Source organism: Columba livia, chromosome 1 (genome assembly GCF_036013475.1).
Source record: "Columba livia isolate bColLiv1 breed racing homer chromosome 1, bColLiv1.pat.W.v2, whole genome shotgun sequence".
NCBI lineage: Eukaryota > Metazoa > Chordata > Aves > Columbiformes > Columbidae > Columba > Columba livia.
The window spans coordinates 207,914,765-207,937,104 of record NC_088602.1 but is presented as its reverse complement, the minus strand read 5'-3'; positions in this window follow the sequence as shown (position 1 = coordinate 207,937,104).

Here is a 22,340-nt window from a genome sequence, read left to right as displayed (position 1 = left end):
AGCTGCCTAAATTCCACCCCCCACGTCTCCGTGACTCTGCTGGTTTCACTGACTCAAAGACAGCAGATCCTTTGGATCTAACGGGGTCCTTCCCGGAGCCCTGTGGTCAAAGCCACCCTGGCGCCCAGGAAACCTTGTACACGCTGTGACAGGTCTGTTAAATTACAGCTACTGACTTTTTATCCTTTCCAAACACAGAGGAGACGAGAGAATAAAAATGGAAAGGGAGGCTATTGAGCACTACCCCATGAGCAAATATTTAAGGATGGGCTTGAACCCATTGTCCAGTGTGCTAAGCCTGGATTAGGGAGCTGGTGACAGCCCTTAAACCTGGTACCACAGCCAGTTCTCCAGTCCCAACTCCAGATTTTTGCTGTGTAAAACCCCCCCCCATGCTGCTCCTGCCCTCTGGCTTGTGTTTATTGTCAGTGGGGCACACTTGTCTTGTTAAAAACTAGCCAGACGTTGCACGGAGGAGCAAGCAGGGAAGGAGGATGAAGGAATAAGGTCAGGAGTAGCAGCAGGAGGAAAATGAGGAGGAGGAGAGACGTGGCGCTGGGGAGCAGAGGGGATGACGCCAGCTCCAGGCAGCTGCGAGGAGCCCGACAGCTGGAAGCCAAAAATAAACCTCGGTGCTGAATCAATTTTCTCTGAGGAATGTGTAAATTCGGGGGAAGCAGCAACAAAGGGGAAAGGACAGGGCAGCTGATAAACTGGATATGCAGAAAATCCAGAGAAATGAATCACCTCCCTGAAAAGCCCCTTTTCCCGAAACAAGGTGGTGATGAAGCAGAAAATTAAGCAGAAACAGAAACAGTTATGAGGCAAAGGGAAGTTGCCTCCTGCTGAATAAATATGCCGGAGTGGCCGACCAAAAGGCAAGGAGTCAATGTGAGCCAGCAGATAAATCACTGGTGAGCAAGCCGAGGAGGCGGGACCCGTCTACAAGAGGCACCAGGAGCAATGGTTCATGTGTCCACCAAGCAAAGGTGTTGCTGTGGGGACATGGAGCTTCTGGAGGTGTTCCCTTCAGATCCAGGTGCCCGTCCCTGAGTGATGAGAGGGCAAGGAATCTCAGGCAAGGAAAAGTGAGCTGCAAATATCGAGTTACCCTGGGCTGAGAATGGGCAATGCCATGTGATAGCTGGTGGGCCTCAGGGACCAGGATAAATAGCCTCAAAAGCCCCAAAAAGCATTTGGGGGGATAAGGTGAGGCATGCTGGGAGCATCACAGGGCCAGTGGCCATTTGGATCATAGAACAACGTTGGAGGAAGACTAAAATTGCATAGATAGTACGTTCGAAGCTGCTTGAGGAGCAGTCTGGATCTTACGGCTGTGAATATACAGCATAAAGCAACTGGGAGAGCCTAGAATAGGAGAGAAGATTTCTTGAGGACAATGCTTCATGCACAGAAACTTTGGGGTTAAAACATTCTATAGAGAGACATTGCAGAGATTGTGTCTTGCAGAAAGCATAGAGAATAGCTGTTATGATTAGGACGGGGCTGCTTTTGGCCACAGTAGGAGAGACCCTACCAAGAGAAGCCAAAAGAGCATGATTTGAGCCTGTGATTTGTAAATGAGTTCTGGGTGTTTTATCAAAAATAAAAGAAGGAATTTGGAAATCTTCCCATCTGAGTGTTCTTGCCACCAGACTGGAGTTCAGCTTCATTCTAACCCATCTCCTTGTAGCTGCTCCATGATGCCATTTGAGGAAAAGGACTATGGGCATAAATGGTTGAAGGACTTTGTTTGGAGGTGGGCTTGTGTGTGTGAAGGGGTCACATCTCCCACCAGCTGTCCCTGTGAGCAGGCATGGGCAGAGGTCATGGAGAGAGAAATCAGAATCATTTATGTGGACTCAGAATACTTCATGCTGAGCTCTACACAGCCGACTGGGGACAGACGTGCTCCCATCCCGCATCTTTGGGGTGGGCAACAAGGGCTCCAACCCCCAAGGGCCACGTCTCCACAGGCCAAGGGGAAGAGCGGTCCTCTCTGCAGATGGAGCTGTGCCACAGCCTTCGCTTCTCCTGATGTGAGGCCACCTTGTCACTAGAGGGAAGCAGAACCATGTGCATGGAGCTGGTCTGGCATGGCTGGTGTCACCTGGGCTGCTCTGAGCCAGTGGTGTTGGGACAATGGGCAGAAGCATCCACTCAGGGCATCTTTGACTGCTGGAGAAAGGGAACACCTTCCTCACCTTGGGCTGGGCAGAGCTCCAGCGAAGGATGGTGGATGAAAGCCACAGGGAAAGGGAGCACCTGATGTGCTCGGTGCTGGGGAGGCCAAACCCTGAGTCCTGGGGTCAGTTTTGGGCCCCTCATGACAAGAAAGCCCTTGAGGTGCTGGAGCGAGTTGAGAGAAGGGAACGGAGCTGGTGAGGGGCTGGAGCACAAGTGTGATGGGAGCAGCTGAGGGACCTGGGGGCTTCAGCTGGAGAACAGGAGCTGAGGGGAGACCTTCTGATCTCTGAACTGCCTGAAAGGAGCTTGGAGCCAGGGGGGTCGGGCTCTGCTCCCCAGGAACAAGTGATAGGAAAGAGGAAATGGCCTCAAGTTGTGCCAGAGGAGGTTGAGGTTGGATATTGGTAAAAACTTCTTCCCAGGAAGGGTTGTCGGGCATTGGAACAGGCTGCCCAGGGCAGTAGAGTCACCATCCCTGTGTCAGATCCCAGCCTCAGGTATGAGTTGGGGGAGAAGTGACTCAGATTTGTGGGTCCCCTTTGGTTGGAAAGCAGTACACACTCTACTTAAGGTCTGCAAACAAAAGGCTTTTATTTTTGCATCTTGGCCCAAATGGTATATGATTCGGTAGCAGAAGGATTTACATGATTGTAGGTTCCACTGGTAAACATGAAAAATTTGAGACATATGCAGGGCTGTAAATCTTATAGTACTATGTTACTTATAAAAGGGAAAGCAAAAATGTAGAAATATGGGAAAGAAAGAAAAGAGAGAAAAAGATTTCACCATCCTTATGGCTCCGCTTTATGTGTGATGGAGTTCGCAGGCCCTGGTCCAGTGATGTACGAGTCCTCTGGTGTCTTGTTCAGTTTATGTGGCGAGACTGGTGGGCAGAGTGGTCCTCAGGATGGTGGGTGGGTGCCACCAGTGGCCTTTATAGCCCTCTGGGTTGCCTGCTTGCATAACTTTTGGCCTTTTGTGGAGGTGTTATTGTGGAAGAGAGAAAAGTCTGGGGGAAGGGGTGGTTGTGAAAGATTGACGGGTCTCGGGCCATGTTGAGGGGCCTCAGGTTTTCCCTTTGTGCCATGCTGGACGTATCAGAAGGTGGAGCTATGTGCCCTTCATCCCCACCTCCTGTATGGGCCAGCTGGCCTGGTCTGTGGCTTGTTAGCTTGTCATTGGTAGATACATCACAATTCACCCTATACTGAATCTATCATCTCCTGTGGCTGGATGAACCGCTTTGCCACAATGTTTTGGCCATTATCCTTATCACCCTGGAGGTGTTTAATAGACACATAGATGAGGTTCTTAGGGACATGAGTTAGTGTTTGGACTTGATGATCTTGAGAGTCTCTTCCAACCAAAACAACTCTTTGATTCCATGATTCTGTGAAGTGATACTGGGCTGTGTTGACAGGTTATGACCCCCCAGGTGAATCCTGTGTCCCCTCTCTGCTGTGCCTCTCACCAGTGCTGAGCTGCCATTGACACTGGGGGCTCAAGCAGGGTTCACGGACACCCCACAGTGCAGGATCTGCACCAGCATGGTTGGCTGGGGATTTTGGGCACCTGCAGAGGAGACGCCTGGTGCTCCTGGGGACAGTGTGTTTATTAGGCAGAGCATCACTCTGCCATGACCCTCTCTGGAGTTACTCTTCAGGGACGGGTTAACTGGCAGGACTGGGTGTGTGAGGACACAGGTGGGGGCCAGGGGATGTACAAGATGTCAGGAAGGAAACGGGGCCCCGAATTGCCCTTGGAGGGATGGCTGTGGTGTCTGTGCTCAGCGCTGGCAGTGCTGCTGGTCAGTGCACCCTGGGGGACATGCAGGACACGCTCACGGAAACCACAGCACCCACGGAGGAGGCTGCTGTCCAAACCAGCTCCTCTGAGACCTGGACATCTTCTTCTGTGTGAGGATGAGGAACTAAAAAGGTCATTTCCCCCTTCAGTCCTGGAGATGTGGAGAATTCCCCTCCTCTCCCTGTGTGCTGGGCTTGTCTCCACGTACGTGGTGAACAATCCCATGGGTCTGGCTTGGCCACAGTCCACCTTAAGCCCACCCACATCTCTAGGGAAGGCTCCTCTGAGTGTTCATCAGCTGCAGATCAGGATCATTTCCCAGCATGTTTGGAAAGAAGCGCATCCTGCAAATTTCTCCTGTTGTCTGCTGCTTCTGAAAGGTTTTTGACACAAAGTCAACCTATTCACCAGCAGCTGCCAGGAGTTTAGTTCATACTGAATGTTTCTGCCAGAGCTCTGCCCGTGTCAGTACATGCCTCACTCACTGCGGGTCTCCCACAGCAGGTCATGCAGCCGGTAAATGCTGGGGCTTGCTGCTTTGGCCGGAGTGAGACTATAGGTCTCTGCCAGTATAACAGGGTAGAGGTGAACTTGCTGTTTTTTTCTCAATCCCATCTCTCCTGCAGAGAAAATTCAGGGCATTTTCTTAGCTAAACCATGCCAGAGGATCTCAGTCACAGGAAAAGGTGATGATCCCATTGCAGGGGACAGGGCTGAAGGATGCACGTGGTGCCTCTGGGTTTCTGGGGGAGGGCGGGATGTCAGCAGAAGGCACAAGATTAAAATATCAACTTGGATGATCAGGAACAACGTTTCTCAGATGATAGAATCATGAAGTCATAGAATAGTTTGGGTTGGAAGGGACCTTCAAAGCTCATCCAGTCCAACCTCTGCCATGAGCAGGGACATCTTCAGCAGCTCAGATTGCTCAGAGCCCTGTCCAGTCTGGCCTGGGATGTCTCCAGGGATGGTTCATCCACCACCTCTCTGGCCAACCTGGGCCAGGCTCTCACCACTCTCAGTGTAAAAAATTTCTTCCTCATGTCTAGCCTGAATCTCCTTTGGTTTAAAACCATCACCCCTTGTCATATCACAGCAGGCCCTGCTAAAAAGTCTGTCCCCATCTTTCTTATTGGCCCCTTTTAAGTCTGGAAAGACATAATAAGTTCTCCCTGGAGCTTCTCCAGCTGAACACCCCAACTCCCTCAGCCTGTCCTCCCAGCAGAGCTGTTCCAGCCTCGGATAATTTCTGTGGCTCCTCTGGTCCCTCTCCAGCAGGTCCATGTCTGTCCAGTACCGAGGGCTCCAGAGCTGGACCAGCACTGCAGGGGCATCTCAAAATGCATCTCCTTGGGGAGCCAACAGCAAGATTATTCCCATGTGTTGTGCGCATGTTATTGGGTTAAAAACCCAATGGAAACCTTAAAAGGACTCAAACCTGAATTCTGTCATGCTGTGAAATAAACAATTGTGGTTTGGGGTTTTGTACCTCCAGATCTTTCTCTAACTGCTGTTTGCTCAGCTCGCTATTAAGTGCAAAGAATGAAGAGGAGCCGTGAAGCACTGGGTTTGGGATTGGTGATTAATTGTTGGGCTGAGGGTGGTGATTCCACAGTTTGGGGAGAGCTGGAAGACAGCTCAGGCACTTCTAGTCCGAGGTGATGAGTGTGCATCACAGACACCTAAACTGGTCCTTTCTGGTGGCACTTTCAAGTGTGTGGCCATAGTAGAAATAGTTGGGAGAGCAGAAAAGCACAGAGGGGAAGGAATATCACCAGCAAAGGGAGGGCAATGGAAGGTTCATGGTACACAAAACATCATTACATTGAGGAAATCGTTTTGTTTGTCTGGTATTAAATGCTGGTTTGGAAACAGGAGAGAAAATATGAGTTGTTGTTAGATCTTTAGCTCAACAGCTAAAATTACTGGTAGCAGTAGTAATTTGGGTGAGGAAGGAGAGACACCCAGGCAAAATGACTTGCCCAGGGGGAAAGGGGAAGGGAAGGGAAGGGAAGGGAAGGGAAGGGAAGGGAAGGGAAGGGAAGGGAAGGGAAGGGAAGGGAAGGGAAGGGAAGGGAAGGGAAGGGAAGGGAAGGGAAGGGAAGGGAAGGGAAGGGAAGGGAAGGGAAGGGAAGGGAAGGGAAGGGAAGGGAAGGGAAGGGAAGGGAAGGGAAGGGAAGGGAAAAGGGAGAGAGGAGAGGAGAGGAGAGGAGAGGAGAGGAGAGGAGAGGAGAGGAGAGGAGAGGAGAGGAGAGGAGAGGAGAGGAGAGGAGAGGAGAGGAGAGGAGAGGAGAGGAGAGGAGAGGAGAGGAGAGGAGAGGAGAGGAGGAGAAGAATTACTTCAAGAAAAAAATAGTGTTGTATTTTGTTTCTGGCACTTGAAGGTCCTGTAGCTCTGGAGGGTGTTGTTTTCTGCTGGAGCAGCACCAGGCCAGATTACAGGCACAAAAAGGATGCGATATGGCAATGGCTCCGTTGGTGATTGCGAAGCAAAAACCAAGAAGTGGTAATTGATGCCTTGTGTTTAAAAGGAACTTTCTTTTCTGACAGTTAATGAGAACTTCCTGCAGCAAAACCAAGTGCAGCTGCTACTTTATTTTTTAAGAAAGAGGAGTCTGAACGTTTTTGCTCTTTAAGAACAAGGAGGTGGAAAACTGGTTCTTTGGTACTGTGTTGTACTGACAAACCCCTGTACAGAGGAACACATTGCAGAGGCTGCTTCATCCTAGCTAAGATACCCAAGTCACTAGCCAAACCAAACCTTTGAAGTCTCTTGGTCCCCATGATGAGGAACCCATGGGCCTGGTTGCAGGCAGGACTGCTGTTGGAAAGACTTGTGCTCTTCTGGTTGCTACCAGAGAAGAATTAAGGATACAAATGTCAGTCAGAGAACACCCTTGATTTCTGCTGCAATGTAAGAAGCCTCTTGGTCCACCTCAGTATGGGGAGGGTTGTCTGAAATTAAAAGGAGGGACAAAGACCTGCTAAGCAGGTGGCTCCATGCCTCACCGAATTCAGGAAAGGCCACATTGGGTGTGATTTAACTGCATCTGCTTTTACGCTGCATCTGGAGCTGGTCTGCTCTGGAATTAGCCCAGGAACAACGAACCATCAGAAGATGGTTCATTGAGGAGTTGGACCAGATGATCTCCAACCTCAACCGTTCTATGAGTTTAAGAGACACAGGTTCACTTGCTGTCCCCTTCAGTTGCTATATCAACTCATCTGGGTTTGCTACTCATCTGCTGCAAGAGCTCATCTTGTTTGGTTGACTTTTAACGAGGTTTCTGGGCTCCCATTAGCAGCAGAACTAAACATCCTGCCTTCACATGTTCAGCACTGTTGTTTTGTTTCATCGCTGGGACCCCAACTTGCAGCAGCAGCTCTGAATTGAAATGCAAGCTCACTTTAATCCAAGCAATAAAAAGTAAATGAGGTTGGTTTTAGAGACAGCTGTAAGACCTGGCTGCAGGAATGCTGTTGGTTTTTTTATCCTCTGCTCTTTGCCGTGGCCCCTGGGTCTTATTCCTGCCCTTGTCTCCTGTTACCTGGGGCTGAGCAGGAAACTCTTGCAGGGGTGAGATGTGAAAATTGAGCCAGAACTGCAATGATTGACCTAGTGCTAGATGGCTCCACTTGGACACCAAGTCTGCTCAGACGTCGTTTTTACATGGAAGAAAAAGCAAGGCAAATTAGTCCAATGGGTCTTTTTTCAGGTGAAGAGCTGCTGTTGATGCTCTTTCATGCACAGTGCTCGTTTGTGCTGGTAACTGCAGTAAAGGTCCTTTGGATTTAAACAAATACCATATAGCCTGGCGGAAAGCTACAGACACCCATTCCCATGGATGGTCATGGACAACCTGACCCAGATCCTGCCCTGGCTGCAGCACCCCCAGGCATCCCTTGGTACCTCCAGAGATCACCATGAGGACCAGAGGGATGCAGGGATGAGAAAGCCACATTCTGCAAAGGACAAAACTCAAGGACAGGCATCCAACCAGCCATTCTTCTCTGCCAGGTCCTCATCAAAAGAAGCAAAGAGTTTTTCTGGCTGGATTGATATTTGGATGGCAGATATCTCCTTGGGGTTTGTCAGTGGACCTTGCTGGTGTGTTGCTGTAGGTGTTGCATGGTTTTGCCCGTTACCAGCACTGCTACAGGAGAAAGCTGCTACCAGGAAATGATGGAAAATAATGCTCGGCATGCTGGGTATGCTGCAGGGCTAAGACACGTCTGCCTATTTATTCATCTTCCATCTCCAGGAAATGGGGCTTCTTATCTGCTTCCCCCCAGATCAGCTTGCAGTGCCCGCAGGGCTTCATCTGCCCCACTCCCTGATAAAACTGAGCACTGTTTCTTGCAGTTCCTCCCAAGAGGGATTTGGGATTTGCAGCATCCTCCTGCCCTCATCCCACAGCAGGCAGGGCTCTGCCTGGCAGGAGGTGGCCGGGCACAATGCCCGGGAGCTGCTTGCTGGTTGCCAGCGCTGGGCAGATCAGAACAGCTTACCAAGGCACCGTGCTGCTCCCATCCCTTGACTGCACCGGGATGTCTGTTTAAAAGGAGAATTTGCAGTTCTTTCACATTCAGGGGTGAGAAATGGTCGTGACCTTCTCAGCTTCTGCTTTTCACTTTCTCATCGTTCATGTCCATGCTGATGACCCCACACAGTCCAAGTCAGCAGATTTCCTGTGCATGACCGAGGTCTTTCTGGCTCAGAAAACACAGGAGGGAAAACTTCGGTCTGCTTCCCATCTGTGGTTGAGATTCACTCATGGGAGTTGTGTTGGCCAATGAACATCAACAAGAGTTCAATAATTCAGAGTCCGAATCCTTCTGAGGTGATGCCATAGAATGTGCTGAGTTGGAAGGGACCCACAAGGATCATCGAGTCCAACTCCTGTCCCTGCACAGGACAACCCCACAGTTCACACCGTGTGTCTGAGGACGTTGTCCAGTCTCTTCTTAAACACTGTCAGGTTGGGGCTGTGACACCTCCCTGTTGAGCCTGTTCTCGTGTCCAGCACCTCTGGGTGAAGAACCTTTTCCTCATGTCCAACCTGAACCTCCCCTGGCACATCTTCCCGACATTCCCTTGAGTTCTGTTCTTGGCCACCATAGAGAAGAGCTCACCCTGTCCCTCCTCCTCCCCTTGTGATGAAGCTGGAGCCACTATGTGGTCTCCCCTCAGTCTGCTCTTCTCTGGGCTGAACAAACCAAGTGACTTTAGCCTCTCCTCATACAGCCTCCCCTCCAAACCCTTCACCAGATTCATGGCTGTCCTCTGAACACTCTCCAGTAGCTTTATATCCTTTTTATACTGTGGCAGGGGACAGCATATTTGACAAATGCTACCTGTCACAAGCCACCCTCTTCCCATGTGCACAGCCTGCTGAGCAAGCCCAACTATCACAAGCCTTCATCACAACCTTCAGCAAGCAACTGCAATGTGTGTAGGATGTTAGTCACATCTTTGTGTTTTGCACAGAAGCATTTCTCTCCTGTCACGGTGCAAAAAGCCTCTGAAAATTCCCCTTTGTGCCAAGTTGCAACGTGATGTCACGTCAGTTGGTCAGTGACCCGTGTCTTGGTGGTCACGGTGCTGTGATAACTGGAGGTGGTTGCCTTCATAGTCTGCTTTGGGAATGACTGAGGTAAGAGAGATTTAGGGGACTGAATTACAAACCCCTTCTCCTCCCTGGACAGACCCTGTTTGGGCTCTCGCTGTGTAAAGGCACTTGGGGCTGCTGGCAGAGCTTTGAGGACAATTTCTAGGCATGTCTGCAGAAAATGAGTGGCTCCAAGGTTGTGCCCTGTCCTTCTCCATCCTGGGCAAGATGTGGGCTGTGTGGAGAGGAGCTTCCTTTCCTCAAAAAGACGTGTACAGGCGGTGTCTCTCTGCTGGGAAGAATAGAAAATAAGCCCTCATTATGCTCTCCAGGAAATGGAAAAGAAATTAGTCCCTTTCTTCTGCCCCCATCCCAGAAACAAGAGATTAGCAGCCCAAATCCCCATGCCTGGGGCAGCTGGGAAGATCCTCCCAGCAGCAGCAGATCATCCCTAGTCACACCAGTAGCTCCGTGCCACCCTCTGAACGTGACTTACACCCTCTGCCCAGCAAGTGATTTGCAGCCATGCATTTCACCCACCCCTGAGTGAGAAACCACCCATCGCAGATGCAGCAGTTTCCCTTTCACACACTTCAGCCCCTGCAGAGCTTTGTGGGTTCCCTCCCTTCTGCTCCTCTGTAAAGCTTTTGTCTTCAAATCTCAGCATCTTCTGAACCTCACCTCCTATTATGTGTGTGCTCACCCCTGCCCAGTGGAGCTCTAATCACCACGGGGTGAGGACACCCAGGACTGGAGGTGTCCACCAAGCATTGCCATCCAAGAACTGACGGTTTGCACTGCTGACAGCTGCCTAAAAATGTCCAGCCTTCTTCTGTTGGATCATGTTTATTGTCCTCTCAACTACAAGAGGAACCCACTGGAGTCCTCTGGGATATAAGGATGGATTTCCCAGCAACTGTCTGCAGCTGAGACCTCCGCTACCTCCAGTTACAGGTGCATGGAGGGTGTTGGTCTCTTCTCCCAAGTAACAAGTGATAGGACAAAAGGAAATGGCCTCAAGTTGACCAGGGGAGGTTCAGATTGGATATTAGGAAAAAATTCTTCACAGAAAGGGTTGTCGGGCATTGGAACAGGCTGCCCAGGGCATTGGTGGAGTCACCATCCCTGGAGGAGTTTACGAGACACATAGATGAGGTTCTTAGGGTCGTGGTTTGGTGCTAGAGTTGGTTTATGGTTGGACTTGATCCTGAGAGTCTCTTCCAACTGAAATGATTCTGTGATTCTGGTTTATTGCTAGATTAAGGTTATGGTTGGACCTGAGTGTCTCTTCCAACCAAAATGATTCTACGATTTTTTTTTTAGGCAGCCTAGTGAAATTTTGATGACAACTGAATAAGTGATTGAAAAGGAGGACTTTAACAGGAGGCACCTACCCACAAATGGCCATGTCTTCCTCACCCACCGCCGTCTACAGTCTTTGGTGTTCAAAGAGGAGAGATATGAAAGTGGCACCAGGGACTGGTGTCTCTGGCAGAACCAGACAGTTAAAAGATGCAGTAAAATGAAACAAGAAAGAGACAACTCAGAACTGTCCTTTGCTGCTGAGCGTTCCCCAGAGGGCTCACGGACTGCAAAAAATGTCTTAATCACTGCTGTTGGGAGAGATGCCAATGAGCTCAGGGACTTCAGGGAAGACTTATCTTCATTTCCCTCAGCTAAAGACCAAACCTAAAGGGACGTGATGGCAGCTGCAAAGACATGGAGCTAAAAGAAACTGGCAGAGATTAATCGTGCCCTTTTTGACATTTTGAAAGGTTATTGGTCAGAAATGTATCAGATGATGTTTTATCGGTCAGTCGTGGAGTCTTTCACACCCTCATGGCACATTTTCTCTAGTTACTGCTTTTCAGGGTAACTGAGTAAGATTCAGTTTTATGACATGGTGGTGGGAAAAAACATCTCAAAAAACCTGAATAATTCGATTTCGGGCAGACAGTAAATCTATAGCAAACTCAAGCACAGTCATAAGAATATTTGGCAGATGAAATATTCTACAAGCAGCTGCAGTAAGTCGCACAATTTTGGAGGAAGCTGATGCCAGTGCATACTGTACCATGGTGGACTATAGGATTCACCATCATCATGGCCAGCGTCACATCACCACCAGATATCAACAGCTTTAGTCACCATAACTTCCAGATTAGTGCTGATATCTACAATACCAGTCTTGTGTTCTGCTCTCCAACAGACCTCATGATACCTCTGTCTCTATCCCAATTCTTTCCACTGACCACAGGTTACACCAAGGAAGGCTTAGATTGGATATTAGGAAAAATTTCTTCCCAGAAAGGGCTGTCAGGCATTGGAACGGGCTGCCCAGGGCAGTGGTGGAGTCACCATCCCTGGAGGGGTTTAAAAGAGGTGTAGATGAGATGCTTAGGGACATGGTTTAGTGCCAGTGTTGGGTTAATGGTTGGAATTGATGATGTTAAGGTTCTCTTACAACCAAAATGATTCTATGATTCTAACTCTTAATTTGGGGTTTGGGATGAGGATAGCAACACAGGATGAAGCAGAACAATTACTCAATAGTCTTGAAGGCTCTTCTGCCATGCATATGAATTTCAAGGTGTATTTTTTTTCCCCAGGATATTTCTCTAATTTGTTTAGATCATTTTGAATAATAGTCTCACTCCCCCGTGTCCTTGGACTCCTTTACTGCTTGGAACAGTCCGTGAATTTAATAAGGATACAATCTCCTCCACCAGCTGAGCGCCAATGAAGATGTTGAACAGGACCATGGATGGATTTTGTGGAAACCCCTGGCTATGTTCTTCCACTCTGGTGTGGACCATGAAAGGCAGGTCTGAGAGCCATGTCCAGTGCTTCCCAAATGTATCCCCACACATGGCATCAGCCTCTGGTCTCCCAAATAATGCCACAGGAGATGTGATCCAAGGTCTTTGTGAAGAGAAGTGATATGGAGAAGTCTTTGTGAAGAGAAGTGATCTATCTCTCGGTTACCAGGTCACAAGAGGAAATCAGGCTGGTTTGGGGAAATCCTGGTCTTGACAAACCCCTCTCTCCTGTTACTTTCCAGGTGCTTGTGAAAAGCTGGTCTCAGCAGTCACTCCAGAATGAAAGGAAGTTCATCCTCCTAGTCTATAGGTTCCAGGATCCATCTTTTCCTTTCAATCCTTTTTTTTTTTAAAAAAAAAAAAAAAAAAAAGATAAGTATGACTTCTCCCCTTTCTTAATCTGAGAGCATCGTCTCATCCTGCTCAAATTCCCCAAGACCACTTCCAGTGGCTGTTTTTAAGTATCTCAGCAGAGTCCATGAGACCCAGGCAAGTTGAAGGTATCTGCTGCTTCTGGATACTTTCAGCTTTGTAGGTGTCATCCTTCAATAACTTACCCTCCGCACTGAGCAGCAGATCAAAGTTCCTCCTGGTCATATTATGATGGCCAGAGCATGAAAGAAGGGATTTTCCATTGCCCCAAATCGGTTTTGTCTTATATTTTGGCCCATGCTATGATTTAGTCTCAGTATACTCAATACAAAGAGGCTCATCTTTTTGAAGCTGACCTAGTTTCTACTTTCTGTACGCCACGTCCTGATGCTGAGGTCAATGAGGAGCTTGAGATTTGCCGTACCTATAATGATGCCTCTTTCCTTCACTTTGGAGAACTTTGTACTTGAGATCTCATTATCATTTATTTTAAATTGAGAAACAAGTCGAGCGTGTAGGCACACTTGTATTCAGCTACAAGAATTTGCAAATCTGAATTTCAAAACTCTTCTGAAACAGCCACTTTTAAAGAACTAAAATAATGGTTAGTCATAAAATCATTCACTAGAGGAAAGAACAGATTTTTAGGATCTAAAATAAAGAGCGAATTTGTGTGTTATTTCCCCTGTTTCCTATCTCATATAGAAAAACCTTTTCAGTTATGAAACTGTGGTGGACTCTTGAAAGACAGCTTGTAGCACAGGAAGGCTGACCACCACAGAATCCCAGAATGTCAGGGATTGGAAGGGACCTCGAAAGCTCATCCAGTGCAAACCCCCCATGGAGCAGGAACACCCAGATGAGGTTACACAGGAAGGTGTCCAGGCGGGTTGGAATGTCTGCACAGAAGGAGACTCCACAACCTCCCTGGGCAGCCTGGGCCAGGCTCCGCCACCCTCACTGAGAAGAAGTTTCTTCTCAAATTTAAGGGAACCTCCCGTGTTCCAGTTTGAACCCATTACTCCTCGTCCTGTCATTGGTTGTCACTGAGAAGAGCCTGGCTCCATCCTCATGACACTCACCCTTTAGATATCTGTAAACATTAATGAGGTCACCCCTCAGTCTCCTCTTGTCCAGCTCCAGAGCCCCAGCTCCCTCAGCCTTTCCTCACACGGGAGATGCTCCACTCCCTTCAGCATCTTTGTTGCCCTGCGCTGGACTCTCTCCAGCAGTTCCCTGTCCTGCTGGAACTGAGGGGCCACAACTGGACACAATATTCCAGGTGTGGTCTCACCTCTGCTTTGAGGTGCTCCTGCACTGAACATTAAATCCACCTTTCTGCAATTTCAGTAACGATTTAGGATTTACAAAGGGAAAAAAACAATCAAACAGCAAGGGCAGCCAGTACAGTTAGAGTCTATAATAAATAGAGGTATAGGTAGACTCTATAATGAATAAGTTTTTGTGAGTAGATGGGACAGGCAGCTGCCAGTAGTGTTGTACTCTGGATTGAATCTTTCCAGAGGCTGGTTATGAACTAAATGTCCTTTCCATGTCCATCTGCTGTGCCGCACTCCCAAATGTTTTATCTCAGTCGTACTGAGGTACGGAGGCTGCAACAGAGGAATTTTAGGAGTTTACAACAGTCCTTTGGGTAGTCCAAAGCTGAGATCAGAGCTCAGGAAATCCTGACTCCTGTCCTTGCAGCTGGCGGGGCATTTTTCATAACAGCAGAGACAAGTCAAAGGAGGAGCAGGTCAAGGATTTCCCGTCTTTGCAACTTCACTGAACACCATCATGTTTTGCCAGCGAAACCCAGTTGCGATTCAGTTCTTGCTGACTTGTGTAGCTTGGTTCAATAATAAAGAGCTTTTCTGCTTTGGGGTAAGGATCCAAGACGTCTGGCTTGATGTGCTCATGTCGGTCCCCAGCCAAAACCAAGGTGGTTGCGGTATCACTAACTACTGAGTATGTGTACGTGTCGCTTCACTTCCTACACACGGCAGCTGAACGCGACCGAGCACAAGCTGCACACAAACCCCTTTCCTGTATCGGGGTTGCTGACTCTGAGCAGGGCAGCTTTGCTGCTCCTAAAAACAAACCAAAGAAGACATTCCATCTCTGCTTTCCCTTTTGCAAAGCAGCGCAGAGAGACGGTGGCTCCCGGGGATAGTTTTCCTTTTGTATGATGTCTTCAGAGACCCCTGGATGGGATGGAGTGAAATATACATATTAAAAATAGGGTTTTTTTTGGAAAGTAAAACCTGGTTGCGTTGTGTTTGGTTGCTGATGTAGATTGCTGAGACCCTGTCAGGTTTCGGACTGGGAAGGTGGGACCTTTTGGGTGTGTTTTGTTCAAACAACATAGTCAGGAAACACAATACTCCAGAGTTTTTAATACTTTGTGTCTGTGGGTGTTTTGCCCTTGATCATCACTGGGCAGAAGGTACAAAAAGAAATTCTCCACACTGGCTTTTTTTATTTTATGGTGGGTTTTTTTTTTCAGTTTGTCAATAATATTATCTAACCTTATTGCAACTAATTGCAATAATGGAATTGAAAAATACTAGTTGCAATGTTTGTAACTTGGTCTGAAATTCGTCTTCTACTATAGACTCAGTGCATGACTGGTAGGGAAACCAATAAAGCTTTGAGTTTTTACCTGCCATTAGTAGATGTTATAGTATTTGTTATCTTCGGGGACAGCTTGTTCCTGCAGGCCAGTTTGTTTGGATGATTGAGAGTAAACAACATGCAGCCTTTTAAAGGCTTCCAGATGAGCTACCTGAATGGATGCTAAATGAAAATAATTTGGAGCATGAAGGGGTAGTTTGAGAGTAAATAATATCTCTAAGTCTGTTCTTCTGTTTTTTCTTCTGAACATTTGAGTGATTTCCAATAGCAAAAATAAAAATATACAGCATGACACGGGGAAAAAGAATCTTGGATGAGCATGTTGTAAGCACTGACAAATAATACCCAGATAGCTGGAGGGCACCTGTGATCTTTAGCAGTGATCAGCTCTGTAATGAAATAAACTGGCTGAGCAGTTGCCCTAGGTTACAATAAAGAGGAGAGTTACCTGTTCTAATCCTGCAGAAGAATTATGTTTAGAAAGGTTTATACTGAATAAATGCATGGATCTTAATGGCAAGTTTGTGCCACTAACCCCAACATGCTTTCCAAATAAAGTATTCACAGGGAATCACAGGATAGTTTGGGTTGGAAGGGACCTTCAAAGCTCATCCAGTGTCACCCCTGCCATGAGCAGGGACATCATCACCAGTGTCCTGGTTTTGTTAAAAACAAGTTTCTCTTTTAGTGAATTTGCCTGTCAGCTAAAGCTTCATATTAGCTGCATTTTCCTGGAAAACCAGATACATGGTTTGGTAAACAGAGCAATGGATTGCGAGGTTATTGATAACGAGTTGATGCACATCTCACAAGAGGGGCAACGAGAAGCAGATGACCAAGAAACTGACCAACAGAGTATAACATCCCATTCATGTGAATACTTCATATAAAAATGGGAGATCACGAGGATCTTGCCCCTTTTTTTTCCCTTCTGCTTATGGCGGACATTAGGAGAGGACCTTGCTAGTCGTCCCTGTGAACTGAGGCACAGTGACAGACTGAATCCAGCTCCGGTTGGCTTCAGAGTCCAGTCCAGGACTTCGGGTGCTGGCTCTGCAGTTGCTGAGACTTTCAAGATTCGTTTTGTGTATTTTGTATTATTTTCTCTATTCTTATTAGTAGCATTAGTAAAACATCTTTAATTTTTCCAGCTCTCTTCTCTCTGTCCTTCTTTCCCTCCCAATCGCCTGTCCTGAGTGGAAAGGGGGGAGAGGGAGAGGCTGAAGGGGGAAGAGGGGATTAGCAATACATCTGCCATGGTTTTATTGTCACCCCGTGATCCAAACCCTTGACAACCAGCTCAGGTTGCTCAGAGCCCCGTCCAGCCTGGCCTGGGATGTCTCCAGGGATGGTTCATCCACTACTTCTCTGGGAAACCTGGATCAGTCTTTCACCACCCTCACTGGAAAAAACGTCTTCCTCATGTCCAGCCTGAATATCCATAAGAGTGAGAGTGGGACAAAAAGAAAACATCACGCCCTCAGCTTTGTGTTTCCCGTAGCACATCTGCCAGGATACTCTGTTGTGGCTGATGGTAACAGCTCTGCATTTTTCAGAAACTTTTCTTACCACCAAAAACACTGAAAGGTATCAGCCGATGCATTTTGTGCTGATTTCCGTGATTTAGGTCACGGCTGACTTAAAAACAAGAACCAGGACACAGAAACCAAGCTCTTAAACCTGACATTTTCTACCTTCTCATTCCTCCAGCCTTACCCGCATTAACCGGTATTTTGGTCTTACTTTGAATAACTCTCTTTTTCATAATGTCCATGGGTTTATAAATATTTGCCTTTTGACATTTGAGGTTGGATTTTACTCCATGCTGACTCCTTTCCTCCCACCTCCTTTAGGTGCTATAGCTGTCCTTGTAACCATAGCAACGTTGTTTGTTTGTTTTTTTTAACAGAGACATCTATTTTTTTACAGATATAGTAGTTCAAAGGAGGAAAAAATATATATATATATATAAGTGGCAAATTCCAGGTCGGCCTCCTCATTTATTACTCTTGCAGGGTCAGTGTCCACACACTGAGCATGGGAGACAGAGATTTGGCTCCTGCTGAAGCTACACGTCACATCTTGTGAAGCCCAGCGAAGAGCAAAAAGATCATAATGGAGAGACTGAGGTTGGAAGGGAGCTCTGGGGACCTCAGACTTCGGCTTGCAGCAGACCTAACATCAGTGCTAGATCACGCTGCTCAAGGTCATCTCCATCCCAAGTTTTATGGTGTTACCAAGTGTTGGCATTGGACAGTTTGAGCAAGCCCACCACTTTGCATCTGGTACCTCCACAATGAGGTTGGCAGGCTTCAGGTTTAGGGTTCCCCACTCCCAAATTATCATGTTAGCACTTGATTTGCCTGGGCATGACAGTCTATGCTAAACACTGGTGAATCTGACTTTTTCTACAAGGCAACACAGAGATCCAGTAAAGCCAACAAAGTGTGGCCCAACCATGAAGGTTAAACATGCAGAAACACCTGAAAAAAACTCCAAAGATTTGTTACTAATGGGATACTCCTCTTATCAGCCAGTCTGGATTTCAGATGAATCTCATGTTAAACAGCTTTGCTAGGCTGGTTTCCTCACTGGTGTCAGCAGATACTTCTGCTTTTGCTTTTCAAGAGCGAAACAGCCTCTGGTTAGACCCGTATGGTGGACTGCAGGTCATCTGCTGGTGCATCTTGCCTCAACACAAGGCTGTTGCCCAATGCTTGTCTAACCACATCAACCACCTTCTCTGCCCCAGCAAACATCCCCCACTGAGGGATGGGTCCTGGCATTCGGTCCTTGTTATGAATTCCCTGTGCTAGGGAAGCACTTTCATCTTGGGGCAAGTATCGAAGAGCCAGCTGAGGTGAGATCTGGCTGTGGGCAGTTTTCTGCATTTCCCTGCTGGCTTCCCATCTGCTTCTGTTTGAGGAAAGTATTTTGATCATCACTGAAGAATTTGCCCATTGTTATGGCTCATCTTCTCACCCTGCAGACCCACGAGCCCTCCGTGTTCCCATTTGTCTCTCTCCTGCTTGGAAAGACAAGCACTACCCATGGACAGCACTTTCAAAACCACGTCAGTGCAGAAACCCACAAACCAAAGGAAATGCTGAGTTTAGCTTACTACAGTTTGTGACTCACCGTATCTTGTTGACATACTCCTGGAAATAACCTATTTCAAATTTCCCTGCTTGCTTATTATGGCCACGGGTATATTTTTATAGTAAACTTGTTATCTACATGCTATAAGGTAAAATGTTTCACTGTAAGTGAAAACGAGCATTGAATTCTGCATCCGTAGAGTCGGGATTTTTTCAGGCATCCTATTGGCAATGGCCATGTTCCAAGAAGTGGTATCTCCAGCAGAAGCTCAGGCCACAGAGGAAACACCACTGGTCCTCTTGGGTTGTGCTCATCCCTCTGAGGCCACCTATTTGGGCTGAAAGGGGAATGTTACAGGGTAAGGCAGCCTCACAAGGGCAAGACTCAGCCTAGAGCAGGCACAGGCTGACTCTGGACTATCTCCACTGCATCCACGAGCTAGCTCTTGGTCTAGCAGGAGGTCTGACTCAGAGCAAGTCATCTGCACAAAAAGCTTTTGACCTCACTTCTAAAGCACCCCAATTGTGCAGCCGGCCCATGGCTAGTTTAGCATGAGCTCATCTTCATGCTAGGTGATTTTCTGGTGCTAGCAGCTATTTTATAATCATAGAATCATTTCAGTTGGAACAGACCCTCAGGACCCTTAGGCTGGATATTAGAAAGAAATTCTTTACAGAGAGAGTGATCAGGCATTGGAATGGCTGCCCAGGGAGGTAGTGGACTCGCCGTCCCTAGAGGTTTTTAAACTGAAATTAGACATGGCACTTAGTGCCATGATCTAGTAAACGGACTAGAGTTGGACCAAGGGTTGGACTCGATGATCTCTGAGGTCTTTTCCAACCCAGTCGATTCTGTGATTCTGTGATCATCGCGTCCAACCACAACCTAACTCTATCACTAAACCATGTCCCTAAGAACCTTGTCTAAATGCCTCTTAAACCCCTCTAGGGATGTTGACTCCACCACCGCCCTGGGCAGCCTGTTCCAATACCTGAAAACCCTTTCCAGGAAGAAATTTTTCCTAGTATCCAATCTAAACCTCCCCTGGTGCAACTTGAGGTCATTTCCTCTTGTTCTATCACTTGCTACTTGGAAGAAGAGACCAACACCCTCCATGCTACAACCTCCTTTCAGGCAGTTGTAGAGAGCGAGAAGGTCTCCCCTCAGCTCTTGTCCTCCAGGCTGAACAGCCCCAGTTCCCTCAACTATTCCTCATAAGACTTGTGCTCTGGCTGCTCACAGAATCACAGAATGTCAGGGATTGGAAGGGACCTGGAAAGATCATCCAGTGCAATCCCCCATGGAGCAGGAACACCCAGATGAGGTTACACAGGAAGGTGTCCAGGCGGGTTGGAATGTCTGCAGAGAAGGAGACTCCACAACTCCCCTGGGCAGCCTGAGCCAGGCTCTGCCACCCTCACTGAGAAGAAGTTCCTTCTCAAATTTAAGTGGAACCTCTTGTGTTCCAGTTTGAACCCATCCTATCATTGGTTGTCACAGAGAAGAGCCTGGCTCCATCCTCATGACACTCACCCTTTATATATCTGTAAACATTAATGAGGTGACTGCTCGGTCTCCTCTTGTCCAGCTCCAGAGTCCCAGCTCCCTCAGCCTTTCCTCACACGGGAGATGCTCCATTCCCTTCAGCATCTTTGTTGCCCTACGACTCACCAGCTTCGGCACCTCCTCTGAACTCTCGTTAGTACTACGATTTTGCACTTGAGTAACATGCAGAGCACCACCCTAAACCCAGCCAACCTTGCCAAGACGTGAGAAAAAAAACCACCTCTGGTCTTCATCCTCTGTTGGCTTTTCCAACCACATCAAACAACTGGATGTAAGAACATTAAGACTGAATTGCATCAAGTGCATCTTTCCCTCCTATTCCTCACTACACTGATTATTTTTTCTGGTGTGTTCCCAAGAGAGCATCCTGCCACACAGGAAAGGTGCTGTGAATTTAGCAGGTCCTCCTAAAGGCTTATGAAACACCCTTGAAACTCCTGCTGGATTGACATGCCAAGGTCATGAGAGTGGATGAGGAGCGGCTGTTTTCATCACAGGTGTGTCCATAAGGAAAGGGCTTTGGGAAAAGATAGCTTTTGTATTTTTATGTTGTGCTTTGGCTAAGTAAGTAATATAAAAAAGGTATCATGTATACAGAGACAGCAACATAAAGTGGGACTTACCTTGTGTAATCTTAGAGGTGTAAACAATCAGAGCTTGTCACCCAGGGATCCCTTATAGAGAGAAATAAGCACTTTTATAGTATAATTTCCTTCATCTGCCTGGTGTGAACTGTGCTCTGGAAACGTGTATTCATCTTTTAGTGGCTCTAAAGGGGGTGCTGAGAACGAGCTCTTCAGCAGGACAAATCCTGCTGAGCCATCAACAGATCTCCAGGAGCAAATCTAGGAGTCTGAGTCATTTGGATGGGCCGAGCTAGGAGGGGGTGTTGCAATCATTTGTCTGTGTTAGTCTGGTTTCCAGGGCCGGTTTCTTGTGAATTCAGCTTAACTGGGAAGTGTTCCTGGCCAGGATTTGATTCTTGGCTATTTTCTTCACCCACACATCATGATGCAGCGCTGGGCCTCTGTATCTGAGCTCTCTATTCCCACTGGTCCTCAGTTCATATTCCAGGTGCAAATTTTAAGTAGCAGACAGCAGAGCACAGACTTTGTTGATTTTAGATTTAGTCACAGTCTTTAACATATACATCCTTGAAATGCACTTGAAAAACATTAACATCTTACGTCTCAGGCAATCAAAATAGGGCCTCATGCTGGCGTCCCACTGTATGCACTCAACTTGAGCGGTTGACTCATATTCCCTTTCCACTCTAGGAAAACAATCTCCCCGCAGCTGGGACCAGCAGGCTGTTTGCTTATGCTCTCTTAAACACAGATCCTAACTTAGTTTTTTGAATGATCTCTTAAGATCAGCCTCCTAATGACATTTTAGTACTTAATACCCAATGTTTTTGTCACCTTCCCGTAACCTAAGTGTTGTGTCTGAATCCTTTTATCACAAATACGTTCAGGAATCAGTGAGCGTGAGCGCTAAGCAGGATTTGTGAATGAAGGTTCTCTTTTGTTAGAAGACAGGATTTTTCAGTAGTGGCAAGAAAGGCACAAAAATATAAAATGACAAAACACATAGTTAAGATTATACTTAACGGGAATAAGGTCTCTCCTGGCAGCTTCAGCATCCCAGAGAGTTTTCTCTTAAATCGTAACTTCTGTCTCTTGAACAGACGGTGATGCGTGTATTTCAGCAGGATCTGCCACCCTCCTATGATGTAGCATTATCACATCTCCTCTGGCTAGAGGCAGCGAGCACTGAACGACAAGAGCTGACATCTTCAGATGTGAAGTGATGATCAGGGTTGCCCACTGTGGACAGCTGGCTCTTCCTGCCATGCCACATATTTCTTCATGAAAAGGATTGCCAAGGAGTCACCATCCCTGGAGAGGCTTAAAAGACACATAGATGGGGTTCTTAGGGACATGGTTTAGTGCCAGTGTTGGGTTAATGGTTGGACTTGATGATCTTGACAGTTTCTTCCAACCAAAATGATTCTATGATTCTATGATTCTATCCACAGGGTTCAGAGGATGTCATGTCTGGCAGAGATGACCAAGGCACAACTCTTGAGCAAAGGGGCTGCTCTTCCTGATCAGCAATGAGCCTCTTCCTCTGGAGTTTGGTCTGACACATTTCCGCTCACAATCAACAACCTCATTTCCATACAGAACGAGACACCAGACTGACTGGAAATCTTCATGTTGACGTAACTGCTAATTACCCGTGGCAT